Source organism: Anolis carolinensis, chromosome 1 (genome assembly GCF_035594765.1).
Source record: "Anolis carolinensis isolate JA03-04 chromosome 1, rAnoCar3.1.pri, whole genome shotgun sequence".
Classification (NCBI taxonomy): Eukaryota; Metazoa; Chordata; class Lepidosauria; order Squamata; family Dactyloidae; genus Anolis; species Anolis carolinensis.
Window position 1 is genome coordinate 174,749,094 of NC_085841.1, and position 24,483 is coordinate 174,773,576.

Consider the following 24,483-nt stretch of genomic DNA (forward strand, 5'->3'; position numbering starts at 1 on the left):
TCAACTGGCACCCTAAAATCTGGTAACTATATTTTTGCATGTGTTTTACAACCTCATCACATGGGGCTTGGGCTCTATCCTATGAAGCTTCCAGCATGGAGCCCATCACTTGATGCTTGGGTTACTTCTGGCAGGCTCCATCCTGGAAGTGTCGTAGGATAGAGCCCTGAGAACACGAGTGACTGCCCGTGTTCTCATTACTTAAGCCGGGGACAGCAGGGGGGCAGCAATGGTTTCCCCCATGTGATGGGGAAGGAGGCAATGTGGGCAATGCAGGGTTCTATGCAAACACACGATAGTCTATGTACAAAGAAAATGTGTCCAAATAACTTACATAGTGCCTAATGCTTATACTGAGTGACTCTGCTTGTGGTGATTTCAACTGCGAGTGATTCTGGAGGTTCATTCAAAGGTTTTTAAAGAGTACTTGATAATTTAAAGGAAATAGCTAAAATTAAGTGATTCATTAAGTCCCACAAGCAGAGTCACTCAGTGTAAGCATTAGGCACTATGTAAGTATAATACTGTTATATGGGTTACCTTTACTTCTGTCAATACTGCTGGTAAAAATACTTGTTACTCTATGTTTTGTTTTAGATAGAAATTCATTGTTGCTGAGTATAACAACTCCTGAAGAAGGGGATTTTCTCCCTGAAACAGGGTACAAAAATACCCGGGACCCCTGTAGACTTGGGACTTTATTTGGACTTTACTTTCGAAGACTTTTTTGAGAGTGGTGCTCCAACATTATTTTCTTCATTCCAGTATACAGCAACACAACCAACCATCTGTTTAAATTGTTTGGAAGATATTTTCATTGACTATGTATCCCTGAAGCCTATATACATTGGAACCAATACCAGACTTGAATAACTTTTATGTTAGAGCTGTTGCTCCTTTTCATTTTGTCTGGTACGGCCAAATTGAGCTTTGTACGGGGAACTTTAATAATATATGTTATTTGGACACATTTTCTTTGTACATAGACTATCGTGTGTTTGTATAGATACTTTACAAGTATTCTGGGATTTTGTATAGTAGCAATGCAGGATTCTAACATTGGTTTCCCCCGTTGTCCAACGGACTTGACCCACTGCCTGACAGATTCCCCCACTGTACCTGGCTTAAGGAATACAATGTCATGAGGCCCTTAATGTTTCCTCTTTCAAATTTTGGGTTGCTTGCATAATTGTGTTCACTTGTACATGACTTTATCCAGAGAAAATTCTATGAAAACATCTTCAGAAGCCATCTTGTTAGAAAGCTGTTACAACCATGTTAGCATTATCAAAGAAGTTGTTATTTTTAAGAACATATTACATTGTAGAGGATGGCGTTGTAGGGCAGTAAGCTCATCTATAAAATGAAATTTAAGGATGGCCACTCCTCTTCCAGCATAGGACAGCTGAAGAGGTGTAATTCAGCAGCCATCTGTGCTGCTGTCACAACTTGTGATTGCGGTAGACAGGAGGTGTACGGTTGGCCGTGGCCTATAAAGGACGGAGACAGGTGGGAGGCCAAGTGAAGAGGTGGGGGAGTGCCTGCTACAAAAGGGACCCAGCATGCATTCCCGAGACAGTTCCAAAGAAATGCGGGAGATACTGGGGTTGCTTTAGCAGAATAGCATTGGGACATGCATCCGGAAGAGCTACTTCATAGTTCTTGCAGGGAAGTATAAGGCAAGGGGAGACGTTCTAAATGAGTTATTAGGAGGAAGGAAAAGATTTCAAAAGTACAGAGGAATGAAATGGAATTAATGGATTGTGCTGAATTTAAGGAAAACCCACTGATAGAAAGGACAGAGCATGGAGACATTGTGAAGCAGTGAAGCTGTCAACTACAGAATGTTTAAAAGACAGGAGACAAATAATTTTAGAAACAAAAAAAAGATCACTAATAAGTATATTGTTCTTTCTAGTTATCAACAACCTTAAACAAAATCAGTTGTAAGATAGTCAGTCTCTTAGGGAAAACATCCCGGAAGAAAGGCCTCTCTGTAGGTCTCCATGGTTGCTTTGAAATATCCCTAATACTCCACCCACAATTTGGATGATGGGGACATGAGTTCATGCGCAGAACAAGATTCAAGAGGAAGACTCTGATAGCTTATGAGGTAATATCCAAGATTTTCATATATTTCTTATTCTTTGTACCAAGGACCGTTTTATTTTTAATAATGTCTTGTTGCCCACTGTTCAATAAATGGCAAACATCCTTCCCTAACAAAATGTAATATTGCTGGAAAACACTCAAAATTTGCCTTATGTCCTAAATCTCCAACAAATGGCATGGAATGCATGTTGTTTGTTTTGCAAATACAGTAGAGTCTCGCTTATCCAACATAAACAGGCCGGCAGAATGTTGGATAAGCGAAAATGTTGGATAATAAGGAGGGATTAAGGAAAAGCCTATTAAACATCAAATTACATTATGATTTTAAAAATTAAGCACCAAATCATCATGTTTTACAACAAATCAACAGAAAATGCAGGTCAATACACAGTAACGTTATGTAGTAATTAATGTATTTATGAATTTAGCACCGAAACATCACAATGTATTGAAAGCATTTACTACAAAAACTTTGACTACTAACAAATTGACTGCAAATAAAGATAGAATTGCATAAAATGAACTTACAATAACAACATTGTGGGAAATTAAATCCATAAAAAGTTCAGTCTTTGCTGCCTAGAGAAACAGCTGTGGATCTGGGCGGGAGGCAGACTGCGTTGGATAATCCAGAACATTGGATAAGCAAATGTTGGATAAGTGAGGCTCTACTGTATACACATTTTTCCAGTTACAGATTTATTGGTTTATTTTGCTTAATAGAAACAAAAAATTGATAAGACTTCCCAGTGTCTTAATTTGTGGAGGACAATATATGTTTAGCTGGATCTACACTACCATATAATGCAGTTTTAGAATGTAGATTAATTGCATTGAACTGGGTTAGATGGCAGTGTAAACTCATATAATCCAGTTTAATGCAGTTAATCCAGCATTAGGACCCTTCCAGACAGGCCCTATATCAAGATCTGATCACAAGTTTTCTGCTTTAAACTGGATTATATGAGTCCTCACTACCAGATAATTTGGGATAAACAGAAAACCTGGGATCAGATCCTGGGATATACATAGGACTTGTCTGGAAGGACCCTAAGAGAAAAATGGACCAAAAACATCAATTAGATGTGTTATACACAAAACAAAATATCAGGAAGTTAAGAGTTACAATTTGAGTCTTCAAAATAGGTCAATGTATTTTGGTCTGAAAATACACAAAGGCTTTCTTTAGGGGCAATTTGGGCAGATTAATTTAGTTTCTTTCACCAATGGATAGGAAAGTGGACTGACGTTCCTGATCAGCCCATAGCAATCTGATGATGGATTGTCATCATAATGCACAATATTATGAATTTGTTACAGAAAACTGGTTATAGTTCTCTGTTGCAAAGGAGTGATGATTTGCTGTTTGGGCTATCCTCAGTCAGCTTCATTCTCATTCAGGCTGCCCCCATTGCATCAGGCTGCAATTTTGTACTGAAATCGCTTTCTGAACGTGTTCACTATTTTTGAAAACTCTTTTTATTTCTAATTACCCACACAGCTCCATAGATTTCATTTTAAAATACTATTCTTTTTCACAACAGAACAAGATATTTCAGCAAACATGGATGTCACATATATAAAAGAAAAAGGTAAAGGTTTGCCTTTGACATTAAGTCGAGTCGAGTCTGACTCTGGGGTTTGTTGCTCAACTCCATTTCTAAGCCGAAGAGTCAGTGTTGTCAGTAGACGCCTACTAGGACATGTGGTTGGCATGAATGCATGGAGTGCCGTTACCTTCCCACCAAAGCAGTATCGATTGATCTACTCACATTTGCATGTTTTGGAACTGCTAGGTTGGCAGAAGCTGGGGCTAACAACGGGAGCTCACCTCATCCACGAATTCGAACTGCCAAGCATCCAGTCAGCAAGTTCTGCAGCTAGGCGTTTAACCAGCTGAGCCAACCCGCCCCCCCCCCCAAATATATATAAACATACCAGAAACATATATAAACATACCAGAAACTCAGGCTTCACGTATGACAACACAAATATTATTTCAGTTGAAGTGATTTCAGTTTTCTAACTATCTTTGTTATCAGGCTTGAAGATTTGGATCTGAGACCCAATTTTGCTTAGTTTGGGTAATTTGGAATCTTTTCACAAGTTATTGAGCATATTAGCTGAAATGGTTTTATACAAAAAATATTTTAGATTTCATAAATAGCAACGCTGTGCAATGTAGCCCCGGAAGTAGTTAACCTGTATATAGGAAATTTGGAGAAAAATACTATCTTCCAGGAAAAATCAGTGATTTGGCATAGATTCATATATGATGTGTGTTCTTTATTTGGATAGAAGTCAGGAGGCTCTGACGTAATTTTCTGATGGATCAACTATAAATAACAAAATTCATGTTCATACTATCATTATAATACTATCATACTATTATATAATAAGGAATAAGACTATAAGACATACACCTCTCTCTATAAAAAAAACCTTCTGACCATAGTACATATCTAAGGCTTACAGAACCACTTTAAGAAATAATTTATCATATACTCAGTGCTTAAGGATTAAGGAGCCCCCCAATGGCACAGTGGGTTAAATCACTGAGCTGCTAAACTTGCTGACTGAAAGGTCAGTGATTCAAATCCAGGGAGTGGGGTGAGCTCCCGCTGTTAGCCTCAGTTTCTGCCAACCTAGCAGTTTGAAACATGCAAATGTGAGTAGATCAATAAGTACCACTCTGGCTGGAAGGTAATGGTGTTCCATGCAGTCATGCCGGCCACATGACCTTGGAGGTGTCTACAGATAATGCTGGCTTTTTGGCTTAGAAATGGAGATGAGCACCAAACCCCAACATCGGACACTACTAGATTTAACGTCAGGAGAAAACCTTTATCTTTACCTTAAGGATTAAAAGCAGCTGCACAAGGGAGGAAGTTTTCTAGATGGATCAAAGTCACTTAGACTGGATCCATGCCTGAAAAATAATCCATTTGTATATTAGTGCCAGTGTTGTTGAAACACACAATCTTTTCCTGTTTTCTAAGTGAACGTGCTTTGTTTAGACTTTAATGCAATTTGGGGGAGGGGGGAGACCCTCTTTACTCTGCACTTAAGTTAAAAAAAAGTTTCTTTAGAGGCATCTCTTGTGTGCTAAATTGTGTTGTTGGAGGGTGGAACAGGAAGCATGGAGGTGTTGCCACTTGTGGTTTTGTTGTTGATGTACAGATACTTCACCAGGTAGGGAGGAATGAATGAAACCAGGGGAATATTGGACGGCTCGCCTCCAATATCCAGCCTAAAAGGGCAAAATTGTTACATTAAGGAGATCTCAAGAAACCTGCAAGCACATTTACTTATCCATACATAAGGTGGGGAGATCACATTTCCATTTAGATCAAACTGGTTAATTTGAATGCTTTGCTGAAATCCAAATAAATGACATGATGTACAAATTTGTGCCGACCGACATGGGATGCCACAAACATGTCAAAAACAGGCATGGTAAGCCATGTGTCATGTGAATTGATATATCGGTGGCCATAAAATTGGATTTAAAAAGTGGAGACCAGTGTAAAATTGCTTTTAAAAACCCCATCTGACAAGGTCCTAAATCCACTCGTAACATAGTCCACTAGTGAATGGGGAAGCCCAATGTAATTCAACAGACACTCTGAACTTCAAGAACCCTTGTTTCAGTAAGCCTCGATAAGAAACTTTGTGTAAGATCCCATGATCAGTAATGCTCTAATCAAAAAGAGTACATGATGTATGGGAGGCTCTTAAAGATGGGCTATTGAAGGCAAAATTGCAAACAATTCTAAAGAGGAAGAAAAGTGGACTGTGGCTGGATATGCAAAGAATTTTCAAATAGGGATTTAAAAGAGTATATTTGAAAAATTGAAAAAGGGGAAAACTACCAAAGAGGAATACAAACAAATAGATGATACCTGTATGGAGAAGACCAGCAAGCTCAGGATGTGCTTGCTGTAGAGGTTAAATATCATTTTAAAGGGCTTTTGTTTTTGTTTTTTGCTAAGTTTGGAATATGATGAAGACAGTTGGAGTCAGTGCTGTAGGGAAGATGAAATTGAATGTATAGGGTCAATTACCAGCTCCCACTCAACTAGAAGCAATTATGCAACTATTGCAGGAGCAGCAGTGACATCCAGTACAGAGTTGCTGCAACTGGAGTGTCAGATCCACAGCTTAATCCTGCTATATGCTGCCTCACTGTGTAGTAGATTAGGGAAATTAGGGATTTATGGCAACTCTGAGCTGGCTCTATGACAGGGTTCCCTTGGCAAAATTTGTTCAGGAGTTTACCTCTTAAGCTGACAGAATGTGACTTACCCAGGATCATCCAGTGAGTTTCCATGACTGAGGACTTCATCACATGCAATAAAAACAGTATTTCTGCACAATTAAGAAATGACGACCGACAGAGCCCATCACATGATGCAACCTCATACAGTGGATTCCAGATAGTTTGCCGTTTCTAAAGTGTGATTTTTCCTACGATTCCTAACTTAATTGGCAATTGACTTCTTTTTCAATTCCCGATGTAGAGATGTGTAAAAAATGCCCAATTTAACATGTGATGGGAATTCCCTCTTGTCTGCTTGTAAACATAATTTAGATTTATTATTTATTGACTTTATTTATACTCCGCCCTTCTCATCCTGAGGGGGACTCAGAGTGGCTTACAAGTGGGCAATAATTGATGCCGCATATATAAACATAGAATAAAAATATAAACATGTGTATTAAAAACCAAAAAAATTAAAACATCTAAACATTAAAACCAATTATTAAAAACCGCACAGTCCAAAATCAGTCCAAGAGACATTCCAGTCGTCATTGTACTTATTCCATATCACTTATTGCACTGAGTTTACTGTCCGAAGGGTTGATCTCACAGCTATTTTTTTACTTACTTTCTAAAAGTCAGGAGGGAGGGAGTTGGTTTAATTTTGCTGGGGGTGAGTTCCATAACTGAGGGGCCACTACTGAGAAGGCCCTGTCTCTTGTGCCCATCAACCGCAGCTGCAAAGAAGGTGGGACCGAGAGCAGAGCCTCCTCAGCTCATCATGCAGGGAGGAGCCGAGATGGGCAGTATTGATTCTTTTCTTCCACCATTACTGTTTGGGGACAGAGGAGGAAGGAACAGTAATTCATATTTCTTTTTAAATATAAAATAAATAGATTTATATTTTGAATTGAGAGCTATCTGTATTTATAAAAAGAAATGATAATATCCAAAGAAAACAGGATATGAGACAGTGGAGGAGAAATATGTCTCACATATGATGAAAAGGCAAACGGATAATTAGAAAAGAAAGCAGATAGATGGAAACCATGTGATGGGGGTAGGAAAATCATCAATTTAATTTCAAAATAGGGTTTTGCGAAACTTAAGGGGAAAACAACAATCCCAAATGCTTTACTTATCCCATGGGATGAAGTCCTAAGTGGGGATTCAGACCCCTGTCTCCAGAGTCATTATCCAACACTCAAATCGTGGCACCACAATGTATCTATGACATACTTGCACGCCAGCCTGAAATCCTCCATGTAAGAGCAGGATTCAAATGTAACATAACTTACAAGTGAAAGTAAATCAGCTTCAAGTGAAATTCTATCTCCTTGTAATGTTGAATTGCCTAGTGCATAGAGAACTATCTACCTAACATATTCTCTTAGGCTTTGAAATATTTGGGGCATGCAACAACCAGTATTTGTTATTATGTACTACTATGTACAGCACTTTGTTGTTCAAATGGCAATTGTTCAGATGTGAAGGAGATGCAGTCATGGAAAAATACTATTTGGCACATGAAGGGTACTTCCAGATCAACAGCACTGCTATTCAAAATATATCATGCAGCTATTCCATCTTTCTCTTCTTAATGGGTTGTCTGTTGTTATAAAAAAGTTGATACTGAAACACGAGAGGATTGTAAATGGAAGACAACAACATTTGACAGCAACATTCAATTCCATGACCGAGGAAGGATTTACACATAAAATGCTAAACTGAGAACACTCTGGCCTCCTTCCAAACAACCCTTCTGCAGCAGTTGCATTTTCTTCACAGGGCTGGAGCAGGTACTAATGTTTGGCCACAAAGAGGCAAGAGACAAATTTGTCTTTTTGAGATTACATGCTTCTTTATATCCCCATATGAATTGCCTTGCTATGGAATGTAAGGAAGTGTGTGGTTTCAAGGAGAAGAACCTCCACCTAACAATGTTTTTTTTTCACATACTTACACACATCTCTTCTTTGAGTCAGATGTAATTTATTGGCAAATTCAGATAGCTTTATTCAGAAAGCAGATTTGATCGCAAAAAGCCTTTCACTTCAGCAGTATACTTAGAGTACAAAATAGTCCAAAGTTTTCCGTGGGCTTTCATCCCTCCCACCAACAACTCTAAATATTCTGTATTTGCAGGTCTTTCCTCTCTTTTCCCCTCAAACCAGGTTTCTTGCAGAAATAAACTTGTCAGCTCACAGTCCATTTTTCTCCCCACAAATCTCATTATCTCAAGTTGCAAGTGGAACCAATCCCTTTTCCTAGAAACACTAGTTGTGAAGCACATTGCATTATCCCATACTACAAAATAAGTGATGCCTTGAGTTAAGAGTTTAATTCATCCAGTGACTGGGCTCTTAACTCAAATAGCTCTAATCTCAAATCAGATTTCCCATTGAAATGTTATTAATCCATTCCAGCCCCCCCCCAAAAAAACTTTTTGTTATGCATTTTAAAAATTACTTTATAAATAACAGATAATGTATAAATGCTAATTCACATGGAACAAGAAAGAAAGAAAGAACAACTTTAAAATGGTAGGAGCACAAGTTGTGGCAAGGAAGCACAAAGTGAAGAGGCAGAAGCATCATTTTCTTTATACTGGACTCAATCCAGCCTACCAACCTCTCTTGCTCTCTCTCTCCCTCTCTTCATGAAGCCAAACATACCAAGAATAAAACCACACAAAATCAACGAATCCAAACTTCCTCAAAGTGGACATGAGCAAAGCATACAGCAATCTCTCAAACTGGACAAGAATACGAGACACAAGGCATGGAGGCTGCTCCTTTGAAGCCCCAAAGCCTTGTACTCTCACACTAGTGCTTTTTTCTGGCACTAGCGCTTAACTTAAAATGCTGCTCGTATGTCAAAGTGAATCTGGGCTGAGTGATGTCTCTTAACTCAAAATGCTCTTAACTTAGGACTCTCATAAGCCAAGGTTCCCACACACACATAATTTCATACGAGGAGTGTTCATTATTGGCACCCGCTGAAGTATTATAAGTCAGTTCTCCAAACAAGAGCAAGCTGAGTCAACTGTCATGTTGAAAATGTATATAGCAATATAAGTATTCTTCAAATACTTTATGTATCCTCTGTCTGTCTGCAGATAATGTGCAGTGCTCATCAGTTGTTCTTATTTCCAAAACTATCAAAAAGGCTTTCCAAAATTGAACTTATAAAAGAGTTTTGCTCACCTAACCTGTTTGGGACTCAGGCCCACACAGCTGAATAAAATCCCACATTATCTGCTTTGAACTAGAATATATGGCAGTGTGGACTCAGATAACCCAGTTCAAATCAGATATTGTGGGATTTTCTGCCTTAATGTTCTGGGTTATATGGCTGTGTGGAAGGGCCCTCAGTCTTCTAGGTATCTGCAATGCTTCCAAGTTTTTATGGTCAGTCAACACCTTAAAGGGAGAAATCGCTCCCTTTAATAAATGTCATCACATCGCAAGGGCCTGCTTGATGGCTGCAACATATTTCTCCCAAAGAAACCAGGTGTGTTCAAGACCCAGGGTCACAATTGTCCCTTTCATCTCATTACAAGAAAAAAAAATCTCACAGTGCCACATCACTAGTACACTAGAGTCTCACTTATCCAATGTTCTGGATTATCCAACACATTTTTGTAATCAATGTTTTCAATACATCGTGATATTTTGGTGCTAAATTCATAAATACTAATTACTACATAGCATTACTGCATATTGAACTACTTTTTCTGTCAAATTTGTTGTATAACATGATGTTTTGGTGCTTAATTTGTAAAATCATAACCTAATTTGATGTTTAATAGGCTTTTCCTTAATCTCTCCTTATTATCCAACATATTCGCTTATCCAACGTTCTGCCGGCCCATTTACGTTGGAATAAGTGAGACTCTACTGTATTCACCTGCATCACAAAAGCCTGAGTGGGATCAGGGTGTTTGAGGTTAGGCTCGAACTAAACAGTTCAAGATCCTCAGAACCTTTTTCATATTCAGATTCCCATTTCACCTTGGCGCTAGTCTTCAGTTTTGATAGACCTTCCCCTTTTTTCTTTTTTTTGTTAGTCTTTAGCAAATTGCTGCCATCCCTGTCCAGCATGAGGGTATATATGAAACCTTGTATTTGCATTAACTCCTCCTTGCACTTCTTTGCCTCAGGTCTTCTCAGGAGGGAAAAAGCTTTCCCTGACCTGTGCAACCAATCCCATTGGCTGTTGGGTATTTTTCAGGAGAGGTGGTGCTACCATGCCATCCTGCATCTTGGTTCCTCCTTCTGGTGAATGGTGCCTTTCTTACTGCAAGAATACAGTGATTTGGGACAATGTAGTGGGATCCTGATAATCTGCAATGTACTGGCTAATACCAGTTCAATAATATAAGCCTTTAGAAGATTCAGATAGCTTTATTCAGAAAACAGACTTGACCACAGCATACCATGACAAGCAAGCATTGCAAGGCCTATGATCCTGATAGTGACACAGAAGCAGGAGAGGGAGGAAACAGTGCTACTGCTTCAAGATTTTTACTTGCTTAAAATCCAGGATAGTTTCTGTTTATTTAAATGCATTCAATCACAAAGTAACTGGTAATAAGCCAATTTTCTCATGATGCTTTAAAAGGACATTATTAATGTATATGTTTGAACAGGGATATAGGTATATGTTTATCATTTTTGTTATACGAAAAATGTAGTTTCAATTTAACTGTGAACCCGTTACAATAAAATTATCTTGAGACATTAGCAATCATATTTAGAATGATTTATTTATTTATTTATTTACAGCATTTATATTCTGCCCTTCTCACCCCGAAGGGGACTCAGGGCGGATCACATAACACATATAGGCAAACATTCAATGCCTTTTAACATAGAACAAAGACAAGACAAACATAGGCTCCGAGCAGGCCTCGAACTCATGACCTCCTGGTCAGAGTGATTCATTGCAGTGATTCATTGCAGCTGCTCTCCAGCCTGCGCCACAGCCCGAGCCCAAGAATGATCAAACAGATTAAGATGCAAATTGTGGTTGCCTTTCGAAACCACTGAATGCAAATCACTTCTTGGTGGAAATTCATCAAAATCCACAGAATGAAGTCAGAACTGTTCCGTCCCCCAGGACGATGGTTTGCCTTACCTATTGGTCGTTTGTTTGTTTTCCCTCCTTTACATTTTGTTTGAGCCTCTGGCTGCAAAAGCCTAGGAAAAATGGTTTGGAATCTGCAAGAGCTGGCTGCAGTTTTCTTTGCAGTGATTGGTCAAAGAATGCAACATCTTAGGACCGCCCTTTTTACCAGGGTCTAGTCTCCATTTTGGAGCTTCATTCTGGCTATAGTCTTCCAACGTGCTGGAGCTGTGCAAGGCTAACTGGGACAAATCATCCTCAAAACCAGGCCAATCTAAGCCTATCCAAATTAGATAAGTATTGAATTATATTGATCTGGAATAGGAAATCTAGTTAGAGGAGCAAAGTTATTCCATCGCTTCTAGAACTAATCTTTGCTGTAAAGATAGGGAAGGAAAGAGTTTCTCCTTCTAATATAGGCAGCGAGATTAGGGTATAGTGGTTTTATAATCACTTTTGCCTTCTGGAACCAGGGATAATTCTGCAACTAAAACCTATGGAAATTTGTTTCATTTTCTGCAACTTTAAGATCTGTGCCAGGTTTACAACCTTGTATGAATAAACATCCTTTTTTGAAGTTATCCAGACTCAGTCGTTCAATATCTATAGGACAGCTTATAGGGATTTGCAGTTCGCCCGGATAAAGGACAGCACGTTTCAGTTTTATAGTTTTTTATTGTCCGGCGGACGGCACAGTTTTGAGGTAGATCAGCGGTTTTTCCGCTTGAGCTAGCTTGCACGGCTTATAGTTTTTTATAGTTTAGGAAGTTTAGTTTAGGCCGCGGCTTTTCCGCCTGAGCTCAGTCTGCATACCTAAAGACTCTACCAGCGTCTGAGGCAGTGGAGCCCGCTCTCAGACCTGAAGGAGTCAAATAGTGGGGCTCTATTTCCTTGCTATTTGGCTCGCGTGTGCGCACGTGGCCCAGTGGCTTTCTGGGTTTGCACAGGCTGTGCAGTTCCCAGCAACGTCCAGGGCTCCCTCGGCGGTAGACCTCGAGCCGCGGAGCACCAGCGACAGTTCTTTGGCTGGCTCTGAGGCGTGAAGCCCACCAGAACCAGGCTAGAACCTGGACAGGCCTGGCAACGCTGCTGCGAGTTCGGCCGGAGCACTCGGCCGGCTTCGACCTGCCTCATCGTCCTGCGGTGGTGACCTGCCTCATCGCCTGGCGGTGGTGACCTGCCTCATCGTCCTGCGGTGGTGACCTGCCTCATCGTCCTGCGGTGGTGACCTGCCTCATCGTCCTGCGGTGGTGACCTGCTTCATCGTCCTGCGGTGGTGACCTCCCTTCACAGCGGGGAGGAGGCGTCTTTTCTCTCCTCCTTTCCAAAGCCAGCCTCGGTGCTCCTTCGGCGGCAGGCTTCGAGCCGCAGAGCACGAGGTGCTTGAAAATTTGGCGAAGTCGCCATTTTGGCAGTTTACGTCACTCGGGCAAGGGAGGTATCAAGTGGCAAGTCGCTGTCAGTTGGCATTTTGCAGCTTGCCCACTAAAATCTGGCGCCAAAGGTCACAATCTTTGTAAAGTATAGTTACTTAGTGATATATATTGCTATGGTTAAGTGTTGTGCATTGTATTATATATTGCATTTGCTTTTATTGTAAATTTACTTGCTGGTATGTTGTATTTGCTTTTGTTGTAAATTTACTTGCTATTAAGAATACATAATGTCTATGCAATTTCAAGATGATACAGATGGTATACCTCCTTCTGAGGCTGAAAGTAGGAATGAAAGGCCCCAAAGGATAAAGCACCCTTCAGCCAAGATGCTAGCCCATCTAATAGGTGAAAAGGAGCTCCTCCATGTGAGGTTAGGTTCGGCATGGGAGCGAATTGTAACATTGATGGACAGAATTGAGAGCTTGGGTATTACAAGGGTGCCATCCATATTACAGACCGACCTTGAAGAGACCTTCGGTATTTGGAGGGGTTTGGTGTCTAAGATAGTCCAGGTCCTCGAGCGCATTAACGCCAAGGATTCAGAGTTAGAAATAGTGAGTGTCTTAGCTGACACTAATGAGAAAGAAAATAAGGTGAGGGCAATTCTAGATGCCTTGGAATTTAGTTCTCCACCTGTTAATCTAAGGTCTGAGCCAAAAGGAAATCAGTCTTCCTTATGCAGCCATGAGACCAATCTTTTAAAATCACCTGCTGTGGCACTTAGTCTTAAGTCCAACCGCTCTAGCCAGGTATCTAAGCTAAGGGAGTGTGCATCATCTAAACATAGCCACTCTAGCAAGTCTTCTGCTGCTGGGAGTGCCATCTCTTCCCTAGCTGCCTTGCACATTAAGGAGGCTGCACGTCTGAAGCTAAAGAGCAAGGTAGCGGGGGCGGAGGCTGATGCTAAGGCAGCTGATCTCACCCTTCCCTTTAAAGAAGAAGAGCAACGACTGCAAATAGAACAGGCCCGTAGACAAAGCGAAATGCAAATAGAACAGGCCCGTAGACAAAGCGAAATGCAAATGGAACAGGCCCAAAGGCAAGGTGAAATAGAAATGCTTAGAATAAGGATGGATGCTACTGCCAAAAAGGTAAGGGCTGAGACTTTGGCCAAGGCCCTAATTGAGCCACTCACAGAAGAAAATGTAAGTCAGTTGCCGAAGCAGGACCCTTCTTCCAAGGTGCTTGTGCATCTTAATAGCTTAAACAGCCAGTTTTCGGATGAGGAACAGGAAGACTTCTCTCCTTACCCAGAGCAGGGCCCCAAAGTCACTTTTGAGTTTCCTGCAGAGCAGAGCGTCATAGCGGGGAGCTCACCCTTGCCCGAGCTACCTGTGCCTCCTGCTAAATCCCTAGGTCAGTCAATCAGGGCCTCAAGGCCAAGTGCTAGTTGGCCCTTACAGACAGCTGCACAGGGAGCCACCGATTCGTCAGTGGTCGATGTCATCCCTCCAAGAGGCCAAAGGTTGACGCAAGGTGCACGGTGGGAGTCCACTCCACAACAGCAAACTCCTCAATTGTTCCCTTCGACGCCAGAGTCCCAGCTTGTCTCCATCATCAGAAGCCCCAGAAGAGATCTTAAGGACAAGGGTGTCGAAAAGTTTTCGGACAAGCCTGAGGAATTTCTTCTCTGGAAGGCCACCTTCCAGAGAGCAATCAGAGACTTAAAGTTATTGCCTGAGGAAGAACTGACTCTTCTGGCTGCATGGTTGGGCCCAGCCTCATCCTCACAAGTTAAGAAGATCTACGCAGCCCACGTAGCCGATCCCGACAAAGCCCTGGAAAAGGCCTGGGCCAGGTTGCAGCAGAGGTATGGGGCCAGCACAGAGATTGAAGCATCTCTTATGGACAAGCTCCAAAGGTTCCCAGCTTTGAAACTCAAAGACTTCAAACTCTTGTGGGACCTTAGCGATCTCCTTATGGAATTAGAGTCGGCCAAGGAGAATCCAGAACTGCCCGGTTTGAAGTGCCTCGATCAGCACCTGTCCCAGAGGCAGATCTTGACCAAGCTGCCCTTCACTTTGCAAGAACGCTGGGGACAGGAGGTCTTCAACTACAAGGAGGCCCACTCCCAGGCATACCCTCCATTTTCTCATTTGGTCCAGTTCATCACCAGGGCAGCCAGAGAAAGGAATGATCCGCAGACGGGCCTCCCCACCTTATACCAAGGGACCCATCCAGGGAAGGCATCTGAAGTGGACAAGAAACCACCTAGAGAGGCCAATAGACCTGTCAGCGTAAAGGCAGTCGAAACTCAACACAAGACTGATGAACCCAGGTCGGAGGTAAAAGAGTTGCTTTGCCCTATCCACCAAAAGCCTCACAGCTTGGCCAACTGCAGGGAGTTTAGTAGAAAGTCATACAAAGAGAGGCAACAGCTAGTTCAAAAGCAGGGAATCTGCTTTAGATGCTGTGGAGCAACTCCACACTTTGCGTCCAACTGCAAAGAAAACGTCAAGTGTGAGAAATGCAACAGCCTCAAGCATTGCACCGCAATGCACAACTCCAGTGTCATCTCCCACCCCAAAGGGAACGTTTCACCAAAAGAAAAGTCAGCAGTCGAAGACACCGACAAGCCAGTTGTACCAGAGATGCAGGTGGAGGTTTCAGCAGTCGCCTGTACAGAGCTGTGTTCTGACTCGCACCAGTACAGAGTTTGTCATCCTATCTGCCTAGCGGATGTATATCCAGCCAAGAGCCCTTGGCTTAGAAAGAGACTCTATGTGGCCCTGGATTCACAGAGCGACGCCTCCCTGGCTACTCCAGAGTTCTTCCGCATGTTTGACCTTAAAACCAAGATGGTTGACTACACTATGACTACGTGTGCAGGAAAAAAGAAGTTGCAGGGTCGCATAGCATCTGGCTTTGTTGTCTCCTCTTGCGACCAGAAGAGGCAGTTCAAGTTGCCAGACCTGATTGAGTGTTCCTCCATCCCTCGGAACAAAAAACAAATTGTAACTAGAGAAGTTGTGGAGGCTCATCCACATTTGCGACGATTAAAGAATGCCATACCTGCTTTCCGTCCAGATGTGGACATTGCCCTTCTGCTTGGTGCGGACTGTCCGAACTTGTTCTATGTGAACGACCAAGTTAAGGGACCTCCAGGGGCGCCCATTGCTCAGCTGCTACCACTAGGCTGGACAGTTACAGGCCCAGTGTGCATAAACAAGATGCACCCACCATCGTCGTTGGACTCCAATCAAGCACAGGTGCTTAAAGGTGGACGTCCTACACTTGTGCGCAGTTGCCTAAGTCACATCTCAGTCTACTGCCAAGCAATAACTCCAGAGTATTCCTCCATCTTCAAAGTCTCTGAGAGAGACGAAGCCACAGCGCTCTCGAAAGATGAGCAACGGTTTTCGGACATTATGAATGCTCAAGTCTCACGAAGTGCAGAGGTGAAAGCCTGCAAATCAACCACAGAAATCAAGATGGGCCAAAGATCTTGCCTGGAACCACACCGTTTTGAATGTTTTTCGGAGTGGCACAGTCTTCTTAGAGCAGTAGCTAGGCTTATACATCGTTTAGCTTGCAAAGATAGTGAGCCTTTACAGGTCCAGGATATGATAAAGGCTAAGAGCGTCATATTCAAGTCAGTGCAGAGATCTGCTTTCAAGCAGGAAATAGCTAGGCTAGAGCAAGGGCTCAACATCCCTAATCAAAGTCTTCTAAATGAGTTAAACCCATTTCTAGACAAGGAGGGTATTTTGAGAGTTGGAGGAAGGTTAGCCAAAGCTAAACTCAAGGCGTGCATAAAAAACCCCATCATCATACCCCCTAATAGTCACACTGCATTGCTGCTCGTTCGGCATCACCATGAAAGGATCCATCATCAGGGTAGAACTCTAACTGAGGCAGCCCTTAGAAATGAAGGTCTGTGGGTAGTTAATGCCAAAAGGTTGGTCAACAGTTGTATTTTCAAATGTGTTAAATGCAGGCGCCTTAGGCGAAACTGTCAAAGTCAGTTGATGGCAGAACTACCTCAGGATAGGACTTTGACAGACCCACCCTTTTCCCATGTGGGAATCGATGTGTTTGGTCCTTGGGAGGTTGTCACTAGGAAAACCAGGGGTGGTGTTGTAAATAACAAGAGGTGGGCAGTTTTGTTTACTTGTTTAGTAATACGAGCTGTCCATATAGAAGTCATAGAAGGGATGGACACTTCATCATTTTTAAACGCATTAAAAAGGTTCATAGCCCTCAGAGGGCCAATTAAGTCAATTCGGTCGGACTGTGGCACCAATTTTGTAGGTGCGACCAAAGAACTCAATTGTGTGTCTAGGTTTGGGAGAGACCCAAAGGTTCAGAACTTTACGAATACTGAACAAATTATGTGGACTTTCAATGTTCCTCACGCCTCCCACATGGGTGGTGTTTGGGAGAGGATGATTGGTATTAGTCGCAAAATCCTTAATGCCATGTTTTTGAGTCATAGGTCATTGACGCATGATGTTTTGGTGACACTTATGGCGGAAGTTACCGCAATTATCAACAACCGGCCGCTGGTTCCCCTTACCAGTGACCCTGAGAACTTACAACCACTGACTCCTGCACTTATTTTGACACAAAAGGTGCCAGGATGGAAGGACGTCATGTTGCCAGTTCCGGACGGAACTCACCGTGCCCTGTGGAAACAGGTGCAGTCCTTGGCCAACCACTTTTGGAAAAGGTGGAAAGCTGAGTACTTAAGCCAGCTTCAAGCTAGAAGAATCTGGCAAAGCCCACAGGACAACATTGAGGTTAACAACGTTGTGTTGTTAAAGGACAAAGACTTGCCCCGCCATGCGTGGCCCATGGGCATTGTATTAAAGACCTTTCCTTGCCCGGACGGTAAGGTCAGGAAAGTTCAATTAAAGACTTGCAACAGAGACAAAGTGTCCATTTTGGACAGACCAATTAGTGACCTCGTGTTGCTTATTGGAGATGTTTAAAGTTCTAGTGTTTGTATTGTTGTGTATACAAAGGTGTTTGTATGTTTTTGATTGGTAAATTCCCACATCCTGGGAATTTAGCGGGGAGTGTTCCGTCCCCCAGGACGATGGTTTGCCTTACCTATTGGTCGTTTGTTTGTTTTCCCTCCTTTACATTTTGTTTGAGCCTCTGGCTGCAAAAGCCTAGGAAAAATGGTTTGGAATCTGCAAGAGCTGGCTGCAGTTTTCTTTGCAGTGATTGGTCAAAGAATGCAACATCTTAGGACCGCCCTTTTTACCAGGGTCTAGTCTCCATTTTGGAGCTTCATTCTGGCTATAGTCTTCCAACGTGCTGGAGCTGTGCAAGGCTAACTGGGACAAATCATCCTCAAAACCAGGCCAATCTAAGCCTATCCAAATTAGATAAGTATTGAATTATATTGATCTGGAATAGGAAATCTAGTTAGAGGAGCAAAGTTATTCCATCGCTTCTAGAACTAATCTTTGCTGTAAAGATAGGGAAGGAAAGAGTTTCTCCTTCTAATATAGGCAGCGAGATTAGGGTATAGTGGTTTTATAATCACTTTTGCCTTCTGGAACCAGGGATAATTCTGCAACTAAAACCTATGGAAATTTGTTTCATTTTCTGCAACTTTAAGATCTGTGCCAGGTTTACAACCTTGTATGAATAAACATCCTTTTTTGAAGTTATCCAGACTCAGTCGTTCAATATCTATAGGACAGCTTATAGGGATTTGCAGTTCGCCCGGATAAAGGACAGCACGTTTCAGTTTTATAGTTTTTTATTGTCCGGCGGACGGCACAAGAACTCTGGAACCTAAAACTGAATTTATGAGGACAGAGGGTGCAGTCTTTTAGTACAGCATATCTAATTCCATCATCCCAATGTATTCCTTGTTTTTACTTCTTCATTGAGTGGAGGTAAAGGATGAAAGGGAAGCAATATCAAAGAGTTGTGCACAAGCTTTCGTCTTTGCATAATTTCTAAGGAGCTCTTCACATGTGCCGCCGGAATCACCACCCATCATGGTGAATCCGGCGGTGCCCGGTGGGGGAAAACCTGTTGCCCCATGCCTTGCATCGCCTGAATCACTTGTTGCCCCATTCCATAGCAGAAGCGTCGGCCACTTGGCTTCCCCCCATTGATCGCCATTGAACACAGGACACCAGCCATGTTGGCATGCTCTGCTTCCTCTATATTTTTACAATAGAGCCTCGTCAGAAGTAGTTCAACATCATGGGATGGGAGCCAGCTGGCTCCGTTGTAAAACTGTAGAAGAAGCAGAGCATGCCGCTTAAAGACACACTGTCTGATGAGGTCATAAAGAGAGGACTTTTATTTTATCCTTTAGGTAGAATCAGGTGAGTTATTATTATTATTATTATTATTATTAAACTTTATTTGTACCCCGCTAGCATCTCCCGAAGGACTCGATGTGGCTTACAAAGGCCAAGGCCTCAACACACAATATAACAATACAGAACAAAAGGCAAATTAAAAACAATTAAAACAGTATAAACAACAAGCAGTAAACAATACGCTAAAACACAATAAGTTGTCACTAGAATGCAATACAGAGGAGAGAGAAAAACTAAGTATTTTGTATTTTGTGCTACATCTAATACAATATTTCTCTTAAAAGATATATTTCTACTGCAGAACCCTGCCCAAATTATTAGAAATTTTATAAACATATGTAGAATTATTTTAGTTAACAAGTGGCTTATACTGCTTAAAGAAACAAAAAGTAAGTATATGTTATATGGTAGATTCATATACCTAATTATATATGGTATATATAATTAGGTATATGAAAATATCTAAAATATTCCTGTGTACATGTTTTGCCAAATTTAGGATCTGCCATGGTGGTCATTCTGAAGTTTTTATACTGCCAGGCTTTATTAATGCTATATCATATTAATATTATGCACTGATAGTAATGATAGATTAAATTCCTTACTGGTTGAAGATTATAAATGATAGGAATTGAAGTAGTGTTAGGTACTTGCTAGCTGCGTGCGTCTTATGGTTAGTTGGAGGTACATACATCTTATTGTAATAACAAGACAGCTGGAAGAGAAGTGAGTGGGATTTTCACTAGGGAGAAGGAATATCCTGGGACCCAAGGCCATCCACATGTGAATTCAGAAATGGAGGGGGGTGATGTAATGCTTAATTAATTGAGGGAATCCTTTGAACCAATGAGGTTTGTGAGTGCCAAATGTTTGGGTGCAAATCCTGTAAATGTGTATTCTGATAGCCATCTAGTGGTCTGAAAATAATATCTTGTAGTAACCTGTACTGCACTTTTGAATAAAGTTCTCCTATCTTCAAGTTGGACTTATTTTGGAGACAGCCAAAGTCTGCAGCTGACAATGAGATACACCACTCACATGGGTTCAGTACAGTTTAGGAAAATGTTTCTTTTGGCCTACTTAAAATGTCACATGCCTAGTTGTTCCATAGACCTGGCAGCTGTCAAGCAGGTACAGCTGGGCCAGCTTTGTAAAAACCAAGGATTGAGTGACAGCTGGCAGGTGATTAAAACTAACAAAAGAGGGGTCTCTTCCTCGAATATTTTGTTTCAGAAGCAAAACTATTTAAAGGGCATTATGTGTTGCTGCTATGACTTGTAATGTATGCTGGGACTCTGTGTGTTCACAGATGTCAGATTTTATGGTTTTTCGTGTTCTCAAATCCCCTATCTGCCGAATGAATGAGGCTGTCAGAGAAGGAGTTCAGAGGTGGAGCAGCATGTTTCGTGTTTAGCCCCTAGCTAGTGATTCCCCTTGAGGAACATCCAGATATTCTGATATGATCACATGAGATCCTGAAAAGGTCTGATGGTTATTTTTGCACCTAGCAAATCAAGTACTCTGCGACTGGATTGGGCTTTCATCACCTATGCGTTAGTCTTACAGCCATGCTGCAAGGTCCGTGGCTAACTCTTTCTCTGGCCAATGCCTCCATGAAAGCGAGCTTTATTTGATGCTGACATTCGTCCTGGTATGGCCAGGGATGCTTTCTTAATATTTTAAACACTTAATTATACTCAGTGACCTTTAAAGTGTTTTATTTAATGTATTATTTATTTGCAGTATTTATATACCGCCCTTCTCAACCCCAAAGGGGACCCGGGGCGATTCACAGTATTCTCAATAATTCAATGCCCTCAATAAAAACAGTATAAAATATCAAAGTTGACCCTCCCCTAATAAAATATTAAACATTTACTAAAAACATCACATAAAAGAACATCATATATCCCACAAAGACATAGCCATTGTCCATAAATAGTTTTGGGTCATTTCACTTTCAACTTTCACTTTATGTTTAAATATTCCTATGATGTGCTGAATGCCTGGTTCCACAACCAGGTCTTTTGCTGTCTCCTAAAGGTCAGGAGGGAGGGGGTTGACCTGATCTCACCGAGGAGGGAGTTCAACAGCCGTGGGGCTACCACTGAGAAGGCCTTGTCCCTCGTCCCCACCAGCCACATCTGTGATGCCGGTGGGGTCGAGAGCAGGACCTCCCCTGAAGATCTTAATCTACAAACTGGTTCATAGAGGGAGATACATTCGGACAGGTAAGTTGGACCGAAGCCATCTAAGGCTTTATAGGCTAAAGCCAGCATTTTGAATCGTGCTCAGTAGCTAATAGGCAGCCAGTGGAGTTGCCGTAACAGGGGAGTTGTATGCTCCCTGTGCAACGCCCCAGTTAACATAGCTGCAGCGTGTTGGACTATTTGCAGCTTTCGAACAGTCTTCAAAGGCAGCCCCACATAGAGCACATTGCAGTAGTCTAAATGGGATGTAACAAGAGTGTGGACTACCATGGCCAAGTCAGGGAAGTAGTCTACCACTTCACATCAAGGCATTTGCATTTTCTGGTCCTTTATAGCTTTAGGAGGTAAGATAAATGTTTAAACATATGTCGATTCAGAATAGTTCTGCCTGTTTGCATTAGGATCCAACTGAATTTAATTGGTTCCCTAGTATTTCTGTTTATATTTTCTTTGACCAGTCCTTTCACACTGTTTCTTTGATCGGCAGGAAAGTAGCAGAAGCACATAAAAGAAGATGGCATCAGAACAGAGGATCCTCTTCCTAAAACCTTTTCCCAACCTTTCTGCTTCAAGTCTCCTAGCAGCAAGGTCAGCCATGATGTAGCTCCTTTCATGATTGCAAGGATGTTTGCATTTTCAGACTGAAAGGAGAAACTTGATATGTATACACTCTTAAAAATCAATCATGCTGCATTTTACAGCCGGTGCATTTTTGTAAGTTTCAGTTCTTGTACATTTCAGGCATGGGCTCTTGAAGACGGCACAGGCAGAAAGACCTCGAGTTCAGGATGGCCACTTGCAGGTAGAACTTGAGTCCTGCTCTGGCTGGTCAAAGGGAACCACGGCTGTCTTCCTTGAAGGTTTGGTCCCCTTTAACCAGCTACAGCAGTCCTGATATCAGTCATCCATTTGCAACCTCCTTGTATTTTAATCAACCACCACAGGATTTCCTCTGCCATCTGCTACTGGTTTCACTTTAATTTTTATGAAGCTGTTGTCACCAATTGTGGAGTGGATGGATGACAAATACAGCTGGAAGTGTTCTTGTTTCTGCCTCAAGAGGAAGTTAATTTCTTATGATCCAATAAGGAGAACAAACCAACATTACTCCTACATATACATGCATCCCTGATATAATGTTGATCAACTTTTAAATGCAAGTCGGACATAAAGTGAACAATAGAGCTATTGATAAGAGTGTCACAGTGCTAACTCAAGTTCCTTGAAGAAACAACTACCAAAATCAAGGTCCTATCCTAAAATATTACAAGGCAATAAAGATTTTTTTAAAAAAATGTATTTGATAGTTTCAGATCATCTGTTTGTTAAGAGAAGTTTACTACATCTGCTGGGTTCAAGAAACAAAATCATTGCTTTGAATGGGAAAATTATTGTAGTTGAGCATAGACACATTTCGAGTGAATTGGAAGCAATTGTGAAAGTGTGATTTCTCAAAGACATCTTAATTGTTTTGATCTGATAGACAGATTGATTAAATGGAATGATTTACAGACTTCCCTCCCCACTCCCCACCACACACACACACACACACACACACACACACTGGGCTCTTCTACACATGCTGTAAAACTTGGAAGGAACTGGGTTAAAATGGGGAGTGACTAAATGAGGTATAGCCAGAGTGTGGGAGGGACTGGGTTAAGAGCTAAAAAGCATGTGTTAAAAGGGTGCACTAATAACACAATTCAGCCTCAAAAAAAGTTGTCCTTCGCTGACTGTATATCCCTGCAGTCATGCAAAACAAGTGCTTTCCTCTCCCCCCCCCCGCCACTGTAGACTGTTCCAGCACATGTGCATTTTTAAAAACCCGAAACAGCTGATTAGGCTGTCAAACGGACACACAGCTGGCTCAAGGGAAGTACAAATAAAAACAATTAGAACTCTCTCAAACTCTTTCTTTTGCTCTTTATAATATTACACAGAGGTTGAATTAACAATTGGGGAAGAGAGAGATCCAACTGAAGCTTATTTAAATCCATCCATTATGTGCTGGACCTCATATGTGCACATGCGAAACTGCTTATATTTTAGATATTTGCATGTGTGCATATATGGTCCAGTGCATAACGGAGGGATTTAAAAAAAAACAAACTTCCACCCAATGTCCCTCGTATGCCCTTCATCTTGATCCGCTTCAAAAGAAGACTGAGGATGGCAGGGGACTCAATCTCACGACTGACAGGTCTGGGATTTTTAAACCCACTTTTAAAATGCTGATTTTGATGCTGTCTGGAAGCACTCATACAAATCCTCATGTCTGGTTCATGGGCAGGTTTTCATAGAATCATAGTTTGAAGAGATCTCCCATGCAAGGAAAGAGACACTTAATCTTTTACAAGAAAGTTTTCTATCATAATTGTTTGTAAACATATATCACTGTTTTCCCTTTTTTTCTAATAAAATAAAAAATGTAACTAAAATAAAAAAACTAAGAAATACCAGATACTAAAGCTGAGTTCAGAAAGTGAATAGGCACTGGGGATCATATTTTAAACACACATTGGATAATGGACCACATCAAAGAATTACAGAAAGTAATCAGACTATGCTTTATAGACTAATGCAAAACTTTTCAGTGTATAAATCATGAAAAAGTATGATTCATGAAAGGGGAGTGTCACAATGTCCAAATGTTCTGATGCATAACCTCTACTCAAAACAAGAGGCCACTGTCAGGACACAATAGGAAAAATAAAATGGTTTTCCATTTGGGGAGAGGGACAGAAAAGATGGCAGTTGATCACCCTGTTTATTTCATTTATATTTGGGAAATATCATACAGAAAGCAGGGTTAGACTTAGTGGAAGCAGGCATCAAAACTAGGAGAAGGAAAATCAGTAATTTCACACATGGAACTGGCATCATATTATTTATAGAAAATAACAAAGAATTAAACTGACAACCAGTTTAAGATGCTTTGATTGTGCTTTTCCTGCATGGCAAAATGGGGTTCGGCTGAATGGCTTCGAGGGTCTTTAACTGAAATACTGTTAAGTTTATGTTGATTAAAATTGTTCTTCATTAAA

General features: G+C 41.4%; 1 long non-coding RNA gene and 2 other non-coding genes across 3 annotated transcripts; all 3 read left to right on the forward strand.

The window, feature by feature from the left end:
* The first annotated feature begins 393 nt into the window (after positions 1 to 393).
* LOC107983184 (uncharacterized) lies at positions 394 to 24,483 on the forward strand. Its single transcript, XR_001730619.2, has 2 exons — positions 394 to 2,113; positions 21,924 to 24,483. It is a non-coding gene; the product is annotated as an uncharacterized LOC107983184 (long non-coding RNA).
* Positions 8,209 to 8,301, forward strand: mir206 (microRNA mir-206). Its single transcript, NR_129916.1, is given in 1 exon segment — positions 8,209 to 8,301. It is a non-coding gene; the product is annotated as a microRNA mir-206 (primary transcript).
* Positions 22,244 to 22,336, forward strand: mir133b (microRNA mir-133b). Its single transcript, NR_163044.1, has one exon. It is a non-coding gene; the product is annotated as a microRNA mir-133b (primary transcript).